The following is a 14,243-nucleotide window of genomic DNA, read 5'->3' on the forward strand; positions in this document are numbered from 1 at the left end:
TGTCAATATAGTTTCATCAATGATAACAAATGTACCTCTGTGGTGTGGGATGTTGAGAGTGGGCGAAGGTATGCATGTGTAGGTCAGATGTCACTTGGGAATTTTCTGTATTTTCTACTCAACTTTAAACTCCTCTAAAAAATAGGTTTTTCTAAATTAAAAAAAAATCCATATCCCAGTTACAGTAACCACATTTCAAGTGTTTGATGAGGCAGCCACACATGGGCAGTGGCCACTACTGCTGATGGTACAGACAAAAAAAAAAAAAAGAAAGAAAGAAATAAAAAAAGAAAGGCTGATTATCTAAGTCACTAGATAAATTTTTAAAAAGGTTTTATTTATTTGAGAGAGAAAACAAGAGAGAGCACAAGTCTGGGGAGTGGCAGAGGGAGAAGCAGCTTCCTCACTGAGCAGGGAGCCCAAAGCAGGGCTCAATCCCAGGACCCTGAGATCATGATCTGAGCCCAAGTTAGAAGCTTAACCAACTGAGCCACCCAGGCTCCCCAGTCATTACATAAATTAAAGAAACACTCTTAGCTGGAGGTATAGGCCTACTGGGAGAAGAATTATAATGGTTATGTATCATGTTGTATTTCTTCTGTTCCACCCACACATTCCTATTATTCTAAAAATAGTGAAAAAAGGAAAAGAAAAAACTAAAGCATATTTTGAGTTACTGGATGGTTTACTGGCTTAGGTCAAACTAGATAGTGCCATTTCAAATTCTCCTATTTAGACTCAGGACAGAAGGATTTTTTTTCCAAATATTTTCCACAGCCTTATACTACTAATATATCTAGATTTTTTTTTCCCCAAATGATCATCATTGCTACAAAGAAGCACTGGAACATTTGTATATTGTCCAACGCATGAGAAAAAAATTAGCTTTTGAATATTCACTCATCCACATATTTACAACAATGTTAATAAGGCAATCAATTAATTTTTCTTTTGCTTTTCTGAAGGGTCATTTGATAATTATTCATTAATAACATATTATCTAAAAAATGATTACAGAGAGACATGTAGGAGTTTGTCCATTGAATAGGTAGATAGGTTTATTATGGTTCTTAACAACACCCAAATTTCACCCACTGTTTGCGAAGCCTAACACTCAGTCTATATGATTCTTTATACATACACTGTCTCCAAGAAAATTTTCTGAAGAAGTCATCCATGAAATCACAACTTGCTGAAAAATGGAGAAATTAGACTGTTGGCCTTTATATATTCAATAAAAATAGGTGGACTGATCTGTGTTTGTCTTTCGTCTTTCATCTGTTAGCTGACCAACTTACTCATTTTAGTAAGTATTCAACCGCAGAAACAATCACATGACCTTATTGCTTTTCTTTGAGACTGTTGACAACATAAAGCCATACATAGGCTGTTTCTTCATAGCAGTGATCACTTATGCATTCAATAAACTTCAGATGAATGAAGTGTAAACAACCGATGTTTGTGCTGATAAGTAAACAAGATTGTATCTGGCATTCACTGTCACAGACTTCATAGATTTAACAAGGAAGTTACTTTAGTAAATGAAAAATCACACAAGGATCAAATTTGTCATACGGTCTTCATTAAGAATTTAAGAAAACATCGTCCCTTGTAACTTGAAGAAAAAATATTTATTTATTTATTCTCATCAATGCATGTTTATCTATTCATGTAACTTAAAATTGAAGGAAAAGAGAAACAATATGAATAAACACAGATTTCTTTTCTGGTGATTAAAAAAAAACAAGAGAAATGAGCTCATGTGGTTAATGATGGACTTCTTTTGACTTGTAAATGTCTTTAATTTAAACAATTGTATTCACTGTAACATTACATTAAAAATATACTGCTTATTAAACATGTCCTTCTAATAATAATTTGTTACCCAGTGCTAATACCTTTTTTTACTTCCAAGATGTTAAAATGCAATTTAAAATTCAGCAGTTCTATGATACAAAATCATCACAAAAATCTGCTGTGTTTCTATACACGAATAATGAACATTTTGAAAAGGAAGGATATTAAGAAAACTATTTCATCTGCAATAGCATCAAAAGAATAAAATACTAAGGAATAAATTTAACCAAGAAGGTACAAATAAAGGAAAAGACATCCCATGTTCATGGATTAAAAGGCTTAATATTGCTTAGATATCAATATTAGGTAAGGTGATTGACAGATTTAATGCAATTCCTATCAAATTCTTAATGATATTTTTACAGAAATAGAAAAATCTATCTTAAAAATTATTTTAAAGATCTCAAGGGCATCAAATACCCAAAACAAATTTGAAAAAAGGACAAAGTTGGAGGTCTCACACTTTCTGATTTCAAATTTAACTTCAAAACTTCAATAATTAAGAATGTGGTCCTAGCATAGGGGCAGACAGATAGACCAATGGAATGCAATACATTTGCAAACACAGGCAATTGATTTTGGCAGGAGTGCCAAGATAATTTGGTAGGGAAAGAACAGCCCTTTCAACTTATGGTATTGGGAAAATTGGATATCTACATGCAAAAGAATGAATTTGGACTCTTAGTTACACCATATACAAAAGTTCACTCAAAATGGATCAAAGACCTAAATGTAAGATCTAAAACTATACAACCTTTAGAAGAAAACATAGGCAGAAATCTTTATAACATTGGATTTGGCAATGATTTCTTAAGTACATTGTTTAAAACTCAGGGAAGAAAACATTATAAAAATAGATTAAATTTGATTTTACTAACATCTAAAGCTTTTATACACCAAAGGACATTATAAACAGAGTGAAAGGGCAACATGGAAAGGAAGAAGTATCTGTAAATCACACATCTGATAAGAGGCTAATATCCAGAGTATGTAAAGAACTCCTACAACTCACATTCACACAAAAATCGAAACGAAATGATCAAAGGACTTGAAAACACATTTTTCCATAGAAAATATTCAAATGGTCAATAAGCACTGAAAAGATGCTGAGGAACATCACTTCTCATTCAGGAAATACAAACGAAGACGAGATACCACTTGACATCCATTAGGATTGTTATTTTCAGAATGATAGAATATAACAAGTATTGGTGATGATGCAGAGACACTGAGAGGGTAAAATGATGCAGCCATTATGGAAAACAAATAATTAAAATTAGAATTACTATATGATTCAGCAACTCAATGTCCATTGATGGATAAATGCATCAGCAAAATGTGTGTGTGCACATACAGTGGAATATTATTCAGCCTTTAAAAGGGAAAAATTGGGATCCCTGGGTGGCGCAGCGGTTTGGCGCCTGCCTTTGGCCCAGGGCGCGATCCTGGAGACCCGGGATCGAATCCCACGTCGGGCTCCCGGTGCATGGAGCCTGCTTCTCCCTCTGCCTGTGTCTCTGCCTCTCTCTCTATCTCTCTGTGACTATCATAAATAAATAAAAATTAAAAAATAAATAAATAAAAGGGAAAAATTCTGACACATGCTGACATGAATGAACCTTGAAAACTTTATGCTAAGCTAAAGAAACTAGTCACAAAATGACCAAAACTCTATGATTCCACTTAAAAGAGGTCCCTTGAGTAGCCAAATTCATAGAGACAAAGTAAAAAGGTGGTTGCCAGAGAGTAGGGGCAAGGAGAATAGGGAGTTAGTATTTAATGAGTATGGAGTTTCAGTTTGGGAAGGTGAAAGAAGTTATATAAATGGATAGTATAGTGATGATTGCACAACAATGTGAATATACTTAATGCCATTAAATTATACACCTCAAATGGTTAAAATGGTAAATTTCACATTATATGTATTTTACCAAAATTAACACCACATACATGCAAACACACATACACACACATGCAGACACACACAAGGAATGCTTTGATTAACTCTTTAGCTTATAATATTAAAATAAGTAGCATTTAGGGCAGACCCAGTGGCTCAGCGGTTTAGTGCCACCTTCAGCCCTCGGTGTGATCCTGGAGACCCAGGACTGAGTCCCACGTTGGGTTCCCTGCATGGAGCCTGCTTCTCCCTCTGCCTGTGTCTCTGCCTCTCTTTCTCTGTGTGTCTGTCATGAATAAATAAATAAAATCTTTAAAAAATAAAAATAAAATAAGTAGCATTTAATAAGAAGAAGTGTCGTTCACTGCCTGGTAAGGATTCATTATCATCACTTTGCAGTGAGAATCATGTGGTATGTTTAGATCTCAAAGTCCTAGAGCATAGATATTAAGGACTGAATGTTTTCCTTCCCTCCAAATGTGCATGTTGAAACCCTATGCCCCAGTGTGATGGTATTAAGAGATGTGGCTTTAGATGAGGTCATGAGAATGAAGCCCTCCTGAATGGGATGAGTACCCTTATCAGAGTCCTGAGCTTGCTTCTCTCCATGCTCTACCGTGTGAGGACACAGCAGGACAGCCATCTATCTGAAAATCAGGAAGCAGGTCCTCACCAGATACCAAATCTGCCAGCACCTGGATCTTAGACTTCCCCGCCTCCAGAATTGTGAGAATAAATGTTTAAACCACCCGGGGGGCGGGGGAGAAAGAAAAAGAAAAATAAATAAACCACCCAGTGTATGTTTTTTTATTATAGGAGCCCAAATGGATTCAGACAATTAACCTGTAAAATAATCCAATTAGAGAGGATTAGAATCCCCTTTTTTAGTTTGCAGTGTGAACTACTTCAAATGTCTTTGTGATTGTCAGCTATTACATGATGGAGAGAAGTCTATGTCTCCTTTCCTTGAAGGAACCTGGCTGTTTCTCTGGCTGTAACTAGTTAGGGAAGGTTGCTTATCCATAGAATGAGGTTTTACCAGCTGCAAAATCTCAAAAAGGTCCTACTAGATTTCTCTTTCTGCAATATCCTGGAGAATGAAAATTTTCCTTAGAATATTTGCTGAAAAACATTCTATCAATTCTTGCTTCTAACAATTTCCAAAAACTTAAATTCAATAAAAGTTTGATGTTTCAACCTAATCTATCCTTTTGTCTATTATATGTTTCCTTTTTTTTTTTTTTGTTTTGTTTTATTGAATTCGTTTTCTTAGTCATTTCTTTTGACAGCAATTTAAAGGAGAAGGTTAGAAGTATGTTCTATTTTATGGGCAGAAGACATAAACAGACATTTTTCTGAGGAAGACATCCAGATAGCCAACAGATACATGAAAAGATGCTCAACATCACTCATCATCAGGGAAATGTAAATCAAAACCACAGTGAGGTATCATCTCACACATGTTAGAATGGCTAAAATCACAAACATAAGAAACAACAAGTGTTGGTGAGGATGTGAAGAAAAAGGAACCGTTGCGCACTATTGGTGGGAGTGTAGACTGGTACAGCCACCCGAGAAATCAGTATGAAAGGTCCTCAAAAAATTAAAAATAGAATTACCATATGATCCAGTAATTCCACTACAGAGTATTTACCCAAAGAATGTGAAAACATTAATTCAAAAAGATATATACACCCCTACGTTTATTGCAGCATTATTTACAATCATCAAATTATGGAAGCAGCTCATCCATCAATAGATGAATGGATAAAGAAGATGTAGTATGTGTGTGTGTGTGTTGTGTATATACATAAACACACAACATATATATGTATATATATGTTATGTATATATACGCAACATATATATATACACACATAACATACACACCACACACACTGGAATATCACTCAACCATGAAAAAGAATATATATATATGTATATATATATATATATATAGTTTTTTTAGAGGGAGAAATGACTCTTACCAGAACCAACTTGGTGATTGTAGATTATTAACTGAATTACATTGGATATATATGTTATGTTATACATATATACACAACATATATATATATATATATATATATATATATATATATATATATATATACATGATACACACACACACACACACACACACACACACACACACACCACACATTGGAATATCATTCAACCATAAAAAAGAATGAAATCTTTTCATTTGCAACACCATGGATGGATCCTAGAGGGTATAATGCTGAGAGAAATAAGTTAGAGACAAATAGGATTTCACTCATATGCGGCATTTAAGAAACAAAATCAATGAACAACAACAAAAAAGAGAGACAAACAAAAAACCAGACTCTTAAACAGAGAGAACAAACTGATGGTCACCAAAAGGGAGATGAGTGGGGAGGGATGGGTGAAACAGGTGAAGGGGATTAAAAAGTAGACTTATCAAGATGAGCACTAAGTAATGTATAGAATTGTTGAATCACTATATTGTACATCTGAAACTGACAGGACACTGTATGTTAATTGTACTGGAATTAGAAATTCCATGGGGGTAAAAGCAGTTGCCAGAATAATAATACTGTCTTGAAATAAAATTCACAGATTTTATATGACAAAAAATGTGTGTTCTATTTTAGCATCATATTTGATTACTAATAGTAACACTCTCAACAAAGATCATTATGTTTACTCGACCATCTCCTAAAATTGGGAGATTTGTTCCCATTGATGCAAGTCCTTTTTTGTATTTGTCTTTTTAATTATTTTATTTTTTTAAGGAATTATTTATTTATTCATGATAGACAGAGGAGAGAGAGAGAGAGAGAGAGAGGCAGAGACACAGGAGGAAGGAGAAGCAGGCTCCCTGCCGGGAGCCCGATGCGGGACTCGATCCCGGGACTCCACAGGATCGCGCCCTGGGCCAAAGGCAGGCGCTAAACCGCTGAGCCACCTAGGGATCCCCGAATTTGTCTTTTTAAATTAGAAGCTCTTTTCACAAAACAACTTAATAGAGCAGTTTTAATTTTCTCTTGCAAGCAAGAAAGCAAGGATCACAAGCTTCTGTGTACTTGGGATCACCAAAGTGAAGGTACCAAAGAGGAGGCTTATCATAAGGTTATTTTTTTAACATGCAGCATTAGATATTTTATTTAAATATTCAGGTACAGGATACTGTAGACTTCTGATTTCCTGATCTTATCTTTCCAAGGGAATTTATGGAGCCATTTACATCAGAAAATAAAATCTCCTGTTTTGAAAACTGAGTTGTAAGACAAAGACCACAATGTCACATATAACTCAGAGAGACAAGGATGTTATTTACTTTTAACTTGGATTTAACAGTTCATGTCTCCATTTTTTTCTTAGGGGAAGTGATTTAGTTAGGCAAATTCTTAATTGCATAGCTCAGGAAAGAGAGTCATTAGCCATCTTTAATATTTTCCTAAGAAATGGATTACTTTGGAAGATGTGTATGCATGCACATGGTTTGAGAGCCTGGTTAGAAGAGAAAAAATGCAAGGAGCAGAAAAATACAATTGTTTCTGGTGGTCAAGTTTTTTGAAATCACAGGGTTCAACATTGATCAAAATTGGGTCTATTAACCATTTTCTCAGTAGAAAATATCTAAGCATAGAGTTTGAAAGATTTATAGAGAAAGAGAATAAAAATCTTTCAAAATTGTTGGTATGATTCATACTTCTTGCAATTGTGAAGAAATAATTGTGAATGTTAAATTACATTAATTTTGCTGCCTGAAATGGTTTTTAAATGCTTGTCATTTTCCCCCCACAGAAAGAGTATTTTAAATGATGTCAGTTGCACTCATTGATTTCAGTACAATATGTGTTGAAAGCAAATATGTATATCGAGTAATTTTTATCTTCCAAATAAAATATCTGCTTTCTATATAGATGCATATTGTTTAAAGGGTATCACACCTTGGTACTATCAAACTTCAAAGAAAAGATAGCTTAATAGTTTTTTTGGAAAGAGAAATGACTCTTACCAGAACCAACTTGGTGATTGTAGATTATTAACTGAATTACATTGGATATATCTAGGTTTCTCTGAGAAAGCAAGACTCCAGCAAAATCAATAAATTGGAAGATAAAGAATAATGGGGAAGTGAGAAAGAATCAGTATCCTAAAAGTATAGGATTCTATTTTAGTTTAATTTTGTAGTCAGGTGATTAAGAAAAGATGAGATGCCTTGCTAGAAAGTTGACTGTTTTGTTAGTCAATTTATGTCCTTTTCACCCGATCCACTATCATGAATTAGTTAAATTTGCTGAATTAAAATAGAGAAGCCAATGGATGCTCTTCCTCTGACTTAATTCCTACTTATTGACTGGGTTTAATATATAGATCTTATTTTTGTGTGTTTGGGCTTATTTTAAAAGAAGAGGATCTTGAGGTCAGATTCAAAATACTCTTTACCCTGCCTTTCACTCAAGAAAAAATATCTAGAAATTGGAGAATGCTCTAGACACAAGTCTGGCTGTGATACTACTCCAAGGAGATACTTCCCAGAGGATAGAGCCACAAGGTAGTCTAGACTGCTCTTCAATTTTGCAGTTTTCTCCCCCATTATGTAAGTGAAGTCAGAACATTAGTTATAATCCGGAAGAGGAAGAGAAGTTTTAAAAGAGCATCCCCTCAAACAAACAAACAAACAAACAAACATACAAAGTGTAGATGGGAGGGAAAGAGATCCAGAGAACTACATAATTAGGGAGATTGGTAGAGGAGGCGGCTGGAAATAAGGTCTATTCTCAATTAGCTGGCCTTGGTGTATATGGAGGGGGCACCTGCATTTTGTTTCATTTTGTTTTGGCATGAACTGGTGAGCTCAGCACTTCCTTCTCTGCTACCTACCTCTCAGAGTTACAGCCTCTCCACTATCAGCTTGGGTGCTATTCATGTACTGGGTCCTGGGCACTTGTCCAGTTCTGATTGTCGCCGATTCTAGGGACATCTCTACTTACATCTGTGGTGATAGTCCCTGGAGGTTTCTAGGGACTTGTTGTTATGGAAACAGTTTTGCAGGATCTAAAACCTTAGGAAAAATGCCTAAAGGTCTGAAACTTGCTTCAGATCCAAAATAAACCTTCCCATGCCATAACCTCTTATGTTCTTTCAAATGAGTTTATTTTTTAAATAATAAATCCTATTTATTAGAAATAAAACCTCTTACCCAAACGCTGAAAAATAGTACTTCCAGGGCTTGTCTCTTCCTTCTATTTGAGAAAGTTTGTAAACTTTAGAGACGGTGAATAGGACTTTTTAGTTCTGAGACTTTTCTTAGAAGGAACTTCCAGTTCTCAAATAGAATGAGACAGTCCTACATAGCTGCCTCTGTTCCCAAGCACATCTAAACCAGGGTTGGTAGTTAAGGAGTAGTAGTAGGGATACGTTAGTTTTCTATGGTTGATGTTAACAAATTACCACTAAGGTAGTGGCTTAAAACAATACAAGTTTGTTATCTTACAGTTCTATAAGAACTTCAAATACTCTCTCAAGACCCTACCACTTACTTTCTACAGACAGGGGAAGATGAAAGGATGGCAAAGATGCCCTGTGCAAACAATAAGCAGAAAAGCAGATGTGACTACATTAACATCAGACAAAGGAAACTTCAAGATAAAGAGTTTTCTTAGAGGTAAAGAGGGATCTTTCCACATGATGAAAGTGTCAATTCAATCAAGAAGACATGATAACCCTAAATGTGCATTCATGCAATAACAGAGCTTCATGTGCATGAAACAAAATTGATAAAACCAAGAAAGAAATAGGCAAGCCCACAAACATAGGTCTGTCCTTTAACATCAGTCCCTCATAATTGACAGAACAAGTGAAGAAAGAAAATCAGTATGGAATTTGAAAATATGAATAAAACCATCAACCAGTCTGACTTACATGACATTCACAGAACTCTATGTCCAACAACTGCTGAACTCATGGACTTTCCAAATGTAGATGAGAGCATTTACCAGGATAGACCATACACTGGGCCATAAAATTCACATACTTTAAAATATTTCAAAGGACTAAAATAATATAGAGTATTTCTCTATAGTGAAGGAATTAAATTAAATAACTAAAAGCTACTTTTAAAACTTATAAATATTGAGCAATTAGGTGCCATACTTTTATAAGAAAAAGTTACATGAGCTATTTAAAGACGTTTCAAAGTTATTGGTATTAGAAGCACAGAATATTAAAATACATGGGATCCAGCAAACAGTGCTTATGGGAAATTCATAGCTTTAAAAGCTTTAAACTTACAGCTTTAAATTTAAAAGAAGAAAAGATTTGGGGCACCTGAGTGGCTGAGCAGTTGAGCATCTGCCTTTGGCTCTGGGTGTGATCCCACAGTCCCAGGATCGAGTCCCACATTGGGCTCCCTGCATGGAGCCTGCCACTGCCTCCACCTGTGTCTCTCCTTCTCTCTGTGTGTGTCTCATGAATAAATAAATACAATCTTAAGAAAAATAAAGGAAGAAAAGATTTAAAATCAATGATATGTTATTCTGTTTCACAAAAGCAGAAAATAAGCAGAAAATTAATGCAAAGTGAATAGAAGGAAGGGAGTCGGAGAAATAGCAGAAAGAGAAATCATGAAGCAATGGTCCACCATCATTGCTAGCTCTTCCACTGATAAAATTTGTGCTTCCTATTCCTGTGAAGTTTAGCACTGTCAGATCACAGATCTTTGTTTCTGAAAACACACCAGGGAGCATTTCCACTGAACCTGAACCCATGAGTAGGGTTGAGCCCCTCCTGCCAGCAGAGATTAACCAGCAGAGATAGATGTTATCAAACTGGTGGGAGTAATTGCCACTGGCTACCATAAGTTAGGGGGCCGGCAGGAAGCATGGCCCAACCAGGGCAAAGCAGACCCATCAGGGAAGACCTGGGCTGCCCTTCTAGGACAAAACTCTGGGTCAGCCAAGATTACCTCCTCAGGTGATGAGGGGAATCAAAGTTGAGTGCTAGAGGACAAAGATGGTTGAATATCAAATACTGCCTCCAGACCAATAGGGTTTGGAGCCTGATTCACCAGCTATCAGGCATTAAGTCTTTCCTGAGTTTTTGGCTGGCTACTGCTCCTGAGGGGGCTCCTCGTATCCTCTCATCTCTGATGCTCAGCCACGGGTCCAGAGACCATTTCCGAGGGGGTGTTGATTAGTTTTGCACAGAACTTTGCTTCAGCCCACCCTGCATTCCTCATTCTCTTGCCCTGGGCTTTGAATGATGGAGTTGGAGCCGCCTCAGAAGGTCCTGTTGGCAGATCCCCCAGAGCGGAGATCGACTTAACAAAAATGCATCATTTTATTGACTTATCATCATTTTCTGCTCCACTCTACCTGCCCTTTATTCCTGCCCCTGGGATCACCTCCCGGGTAAACCACCTTCACATCTGCCTTTAAAGGTCTTGCACTGTTGGTGGAAATGTGACCTGGTGCAGCCACCCTGGAAAACTGTGTGGAGGTTCCTTAAAGAGTTAAAAATAGACCTGCCCTACAACCCAGCAATTGCACTGCTGGGATTTACCCCAAAGATACAGATGCAGTGAAACGCCAGGACACCGCACCCAATGTGTATAGCAGCAATGTCCACAATAGCCAAACTGTGGAAGGAGCCTCGGTGTCCATCGAAAGATGAATGGATAAAGAAGATGTGGTCTATGTATACAATGGAATATTCCTCAGCCATTAGGAACGACAAATACCCACCATTGGCTTCAACGTGGATGGAACTGGAGGGTATGATGCTGAGTGAAGTAAGTCATTCAGAGAAGGACAAACACTATATGGTCTCACTCATTTGGGGAATATAAAAAATAGTGAAAGGGAATAAAGGGGGAAAGGAGAGAAAATGAGTGAAAATATCGGAGAGGGAGACAGAACATGAGAGACTCCTAACTCTGGGAAATGAACAAGGGGTGGTGGAAGGGAAGTTGGGTGGGGGGATGGGGTGACTGGGTGATGGGCACTGAGGGGGGGGCACTTGGTGGGATGAGCACTGTGTGATATGCTATATGTTGGCAAATTGAACTCCAATAAAAAAAATAAAAAAGTAAAAATAAAGGTTTTAGCCTCTGCTTGGGGCAAACCCAGGCTAGCACACTGATCTTTAAGACAGAATGAATTGCCTCTGGCCACCCAGGCCTGCATTCATTCCTAACTTCCCTTAGAAACCATTCAATGCCTCTGAGAGTCAGTGTGCTTGGATAAGGGCATACCCCTTCGGAGAATTTAGGCTGCCAGATTTCCCTGGTGAAGACTTTCTGCTTTGCTGACTTCGCTGCTAATGGCCCCCTTTTTGCTCCTAGTTCTTTTTCTTCTGGGAGTTTGAAATGACACGCCCAATTTCTTTGAAACAAACAAGCAAGACAAAAATGTCCCTAGTCTTTTCACATTAGCCCCGCTTAGAAGGTGCCTGGTAAATTTCCAGCATTTAGGAAATAACCAGTGTATGAGAGTATCCTCCCCACCCCCTTATCCTTTAGTTACTGTCATTTATTTTCTTTGCTGTTTTACAGTCTTGAAACTTTGTTTTCTTCCTTTTAAATGGCAAAAAACTATTTTCTCTGGCACAGCCCCAGAGCACAGCAACGGTTAAAGTTGCTGCTCTGTGAGAGTCCTATTTGTTTAGAAGTTACTCAAAAGGCCGTGAGAGCAAGCGACCTGGATTATAGGAAGTAGCCCCAGGAAACTCCAGAGTATTTTCTTTCCTGTCTTCTTGCCAGGCTGCCAGTTTTTCCTTGGCCAATAGTAATTTGCAACAAGGTCAAGATTCATTCTAGTTGGAATCTCAGAGGATATCTTCCACATTTCTTACAAGCGATTGCTTATGCTTACAAGACCAAGGGGAGAAAAGAGTGAGGGGGAAAATCATGTATTTAGCTGAGGGTTCTACGTGAAAAATGGTTCCTGATAATGTCCTCAGGTCTGTTTCGGGAGATCAGACTTTCTAACAAAGAAAAAGCATTAACTAGATAAATATACATCCATCATAGTTGAAGAGAGATCCAGACTTTAAAAAAACAACAACAAACAAACAAACGAAAACAGAATAAACTTCAAAAGAATACAGCAGCTGCCCCCAGTTGAGTCATAAAGAGGAAGTTAGCAGCAGAAAACAAAATCAGGAGACTCATGAGTGAATTTGAGGACTGATACACAGACGTTTTAAACAAAAGGTAGCTTGCAATATTCAATGATGAGCGACAGAGTTCTTTTGAAGCCACCATGCAAGGCTAGCAATCCAGATTTCTCAAAGTGGAAGGCTCACAGGATCGTCATACTGACCTTGGCTTGAGGATTGGGGCTCAGAAGAGGTGGGTTGAACTTGCACCACTAGCACTGTCTTCACGATCAAGATTAGGAAACTCCCCGAGTATCGTAAATAATATGTAAGAACATTTCTAAACACAGAAGTACCTTTTGGCGTTTGCCTCCTCTATCTGAATCTCAGGAGAATTAAGAAAAACAACCAAAAAGAAGTATTTAAACTGAGGTTTAAAATGGTTGTGTTTACTTGAAGAGCCTTCTTACTGAATTCTACTTCCAGAATTCACGGTTATCTAGTTGTTTTAGGACAGGTTCCTGCCTTTCAGATTTTTTTCATGAAACATTTCTCTTTACTTACTTCCAGGACAATAGCAAGATTTTGCCCTATCACAAGTCAATCCCAAGGGTCCTGTTCCACATATTACCTTCAAGATTGCGTATTTTACTTTTCTGCTCTAGGATTCATGTAACCAACCACACATCTTCCTTCCATTTGGATTGGCTTTCTACTGATTTTCACTCTTAAATATTTCTTTCATTCATCTGTATCATGTACATGATTCCAAGACAGAAGAAAGGATATTAGGACTTAAATGAACACATCTAAGTTGTACCAAGTCTAATAGAAGGGGACCTTAAAAAAGACTGGTTTATTTTGCAGATTCCATAATTTAAGAGGCCAAAAAAAAAAAAAAAGTAAAAATTTCCAGCTTCAAGAGATTAGAGAGAATGAAAAGTGATAACAGAGTTACCATTAGTGTCCGCAAGGACCACTCTCGGAAACACATGTTGTAATGTTAGAGACTCGATTGTATAATCTTTCTCTTTTCACCAGCATGATAGCCCTTTGGTAAGTAAAACTTAAAGTTGAAATCATTATTTTTAAAAATACAGTTGGTTAATTAAGTCAAACAGCTAAATAACTTAATGACAACTTCAGTTGAACTATTTTCCAATGCATAAATAATATAGGTAGCTGTTTTATAAAGCTTTCCTCAGCTAGAAGGATAAGCATTATGTAGAGATGCAAAGCTGGAGCAGAATGAACTGACGAACAATCTTTGGCAGTTCTACAGGGTTCATTCATTTCACTTAATTTCACTAAAAGGATGTCAATATTTTCTGTATCTCAAATTATGTTTCTTCTGCCTACAGCTTACTTTCTTGGATTACACAGAATATTTCCTTAG

At 36.9% G+C, this 14,243-nt stretch overlaps 1 protein-coding gene across 3 annotated transcripts in view; it reads right to left on the minus strand.

Annotated features, from left to right (window-relative positions):
• Positions 1-14,243, minus strand: part of SLC39A12 (solute carrier family 39 member 12) — a 74,132-nt gene that overhangs the window by 14,403 nt on the left and 45,486 nt on the right. The gene's annotated exons all lie outside the window — the stretch shown is intronic.

This window comes from Vulpes vulpes, chromosome 2 (assembly GCF_048418805.1).
Source record: "Vulpes vulpes isolate BD-2025 chromosome 2, VulVul3, whole genome shotgun sequence".
NCBI lineage: Eukaryota > Metazoa > Chordata > Mammalia > Carnivora > Canidae > Vulpes > Vulpes vulpes.